Genomic DNA, 2,828 nt, shown 5'->3' on the forward strand with positions numbered 1-2,828 from the left:
AAAGCCTAAGTGTGGGGTATTTTGATATTGCCATATTTATACCTATTTTTAGGCAATATTTAAGTATATTTTTATTAATAAATTGATAATATGTTTAGAATAATGATACTTATTACTTTAAATTGTTATTTTCAGTCAATATAAAGGATTTTCGAAGAGAGGGACCAAATGTGACAATGTGTGGAACGTGGGAGGCTTGAGAGACAAGAAAAGAAGAAAATCACGATAAACACTGATTTCACGACGTGGCAATGAAGCCCACGACGTGGCATGGGTTTTCCAGAAGATAGACATCGCGATACAGATGATTTCCTTGGAGGATACGGATAGCTTGAAGCCCACGACGTGGCACAGATGGCCACGACGTGGCGCAGGTTTTTGGAGACTATTTAAGTGCTCCTGATTATTACGAAGGAGAAATTTTTGGGCAAGAAGAAAGGAGTCCTAGGAGACGATTCAGAGCAAAAGAAAAGTCCTGGAAGAGGCTTTCAACACCAAAAAGAATAGAGGTTAATATTTTAGTTAATTAAGAACATGTTTTCCATTACTTTTAGCTGTGTAGGTTTAGTCACTATGATGAGCAGCTGAATCTAGCTACTCTTGTTTAGCTAGATGAAGCTTTAAACTTATGAATAGTTAAATGCTTATGGATTAATTTTAGTTGGTAAAAATTGTTTGAGTTTGATTTGTATAACCTAGCATGCTATTGTCTGTTTCTCTAATTGCTTGATTGCATGTTTTGTGTAGCCTAGTGACCATTAAACTGCATGAACTTGTTTACCTAATGATTTAGTGAACATTGAATTGTTAGAGCTAGGATTGACCAATCTTAGTTAGTAATAAGAATAAATAGAGAAAGTTTGTGTTAGAGAGCGTGTATTGTGACTATAATTGCGTTTATATTACAAATCTTACATAGCATATTTACATTCATAATTAGTTCTGTGTTTAATTATGTGTGAACATACATGGTTTGACATGAATTAGTTAATTATTGTTAAGTTAGAACTAAATTACTAATATAACTAAAAACCAACTTAAAAATCCGTAATCATTAACTAGCCATAAGGGAGAAGTGGATTCAAACTAAACAAGAGTGTGTTTTTATTTATTAAATTTGATTTAAGTTCATCTGATCTTGAAAAACCAGATAAAACCCCTTTTAAACTTGTTAATAAATTAGGTTAATTTAATAGTAAATATATTGAATTAGAACACCGTTCCCTGTGATCAACACCCAACTTACCTAAGCTATACTATAATCTGACTAGGTACACTGCCTATAAGTGCATAGTTAGTCTAAGTTTGTTAGGTTATAAATATTAAAATTAGTGGGTACTTTTGTGCACATCAAGTTTTTGGCGCCGTTGCCGGGGAACTGCTTAGTTTTTAGCTTATTTATTTGCATTAAATTAATCGATCCTTCTTGTGGAGTAAAAACCACAAAAAGTTAATTTTTCAGCAAAATATATAAAAATAAATAAATAAATAAATAAAATAAATAAATAATAATTTAAAGTTTTTTCTGTTAATCACAGAGTCTACGATGTGGCCGTATACTAGCCACGACATGGAAAGTTAAAAAAAATTTATTTTATTTTTAGTTTGTAGTTAGTTTTTCTTATTTTAGTTAAGTTTTACGTTTTTAGTTTAGCAAGTTGCAGGAGTTCATGACCAGAAGCTCAAACACACACTTGGTGCCACCACTTGAAGATCCCGAGTCTGCACTTTACAAGAAGAAGACGCCCTTACAAGAATTGAAGTCAGCCTTTTCTAGGAAGTCGGGAAAGAAGACAAGAGAGTTAAGTTCATCCGCGAGGCACAAGAGCAATCTTGAGCATTTGGATCATACGCCCATCCAAACCGAGTCCGAAAGCGATACCGAGCCGCAATTTGAAGAACATACGAGCGAACCCGAGAACGAGCCAAGGAACCAGATGGAAGCAATCGAAGAGATGTCCATGGGAGCTTACAAGAAGCGGATCCGAGAAGATGTGGGTCCCGGTTTAGTCCAACCCGCAATACCTGCCACTGCCACATTCGAGTTGAAGGGACACATATTGACTGCACTGAAGGATATTCCATTTTTTGGGAAAGATCATGAGGATGCTTTTAAGCATCTAGATGAAGTCAACGACATTGCGGATTACTTCAACATCCCAAATGTCAACAGAAACATAGTCTTGCTTAGGATGCTTCTCGTCACTTTCAAAGGAGCTGCTAAGGAGTGGTTAAAATCACTTCCACCGGGTACAATCACCACTTGGGCTCAAATGCGTGAGCAATTCCTGGACCAGTTTTTCCCGCCATCCAAGATATCTAAACTCAAGAAGGCAATAGCCAACTTTGAGCAACAGACGGGGGAGTCATTATACGAAGCATGGGGGCGGTACAAGGGCTTGCTCAGAAATTGCCCTCAACATGATCTAAATGTGCAACAAGAGATCTCAATTTTCTATGATGGGGTCAACGTTATGACGAGACAACTCCTTGACTCTCAAGGACCATTAACAAAGAAAAATCCAAGGGAGGTCAAGGAGTTGATTGAAGAATTCGCGAAGCACTCTAGCGAATACCACAACCCTAGGCAAGATGGAATCAAGGGCAGTGGAGGGGCCCAAACAGAAGAAATAGCAGATGTAATGGCCATGCTAAATAATATGGATCGAAGGATAACACAAATGAACCAGTCAATACATGCCATAAGAGTGGGTTGCGAGAGATGTTGTGGTCCACACTTGACCAAGGATTGCAATGTAGATGAGTTTGGGAACAAGAAAGCTCAAGTGTGCTACTCTAGTGGGGATAAATATGATGAGGACTGGAGG

General features: G+C 37.3%; 1 non-coding gene across 1 annotated transcript; it reads right to left on the reverse strand.

The window, feature by feature from the left end:
- Positions 1 to 2,321: 2,321 nt before the first annotated feature.
- On the reverse strand, positions 2,322 to 2,428 carry LOC145013442 (small nucleolar RNA R71). The gene has a single exon (XR_013665002.1). It is a non-coding gene; the product is annotated as a small nucleolar RNA R71 (small nucleolar RNA).
- Between the last annotated feature and the right edge of the window lie 400 nt (positions 2,429 to 2,828).

This window comes from Lactuca saligna, chromosome 8 (assembly GCF_052625555.1).
Source record: "Lactuca saligna cultivar CGN05327 chromosome 8, ASM5262555v1, whole genome shotgun sequence".
In the NCBI taxonomy this organism is placed as follows: Eukaryota; Viridiplantae; Streptophyta; class Magnoliopsida; order Asterales; family Asteraceae; genus Lactuca; species Lactuca saligna.